A 657-nucleotide genomic window follows, 5' to 3' on the forward strand; every position below is an offset into this window, starting at 1 on the left:
ACATGCACTAACAGCTAGTTAACTTATCATAACAGATTGAAGCCTAGGTATAAAAATGGCCCCTGCATCTGAAGGCTCACATCATGGCGCACCATCATATTTCTGATGCTCTGGGTAATTCAGGGAGCCTTTGGGTTCTGAAGCCTCCAACTTCATCCAGAAGTCTCTGCAGATTTCTTTGCTAGGACATGTCCCAGCAAAGAATTCAGATACTGGAGCAAGCTTTGGGGATCCGGCCCAAAATCCCATCTCCCACAGCAGCCAAAACGACGCCTCAGGAGACACTGCAGCAAACCCCGCAACGGATCACAACAAGCGGCAGGCCCACAGAGCAAAAAACCAACCCCACTTTAACCAAGGACAGAGACTCCTGATAGGGCCCCCCCTGCCATGGTACCCAGTGGCTGAATGCTCCCAGGCAGGCAGAGGTGCTAGGACCCCAACGGCAGCAGGGAGAGCTGGGCCTGCTGCCGGCCCAGCCCCCAGCACCATTACAGAGATGCTGCAACTTGGCCCCTACTCCCTGCCCACGCCGCGTGCCCGGAGAAGTCAACCCTTGCGGCCCCGACGTGGTGCGGGCAGGGGACGGGCGCTCCCCCGCCGGGGCCTCGCCCTGCGGCGGCGCTCCCCGCCGGCGGGAGAGCCTGCGGCCGCCCC

This window comes from Gavialis gangeticus, unplaced genomic scaffold (assembly GCF_001723915.1).
Source record: "Gavialis gangeticus isolate Ggan-Ray unplaced genomic scaffold, GavGan_comp1, whole genome shotgun sequence".
In the NCBI taxonomy this organism is placed as follows: domain Eukaryota; kingdom Metazoa; phylum Chordata; order Crocodylia; family Gavialidae; genus Gavialis; species Gavialis gangeticus.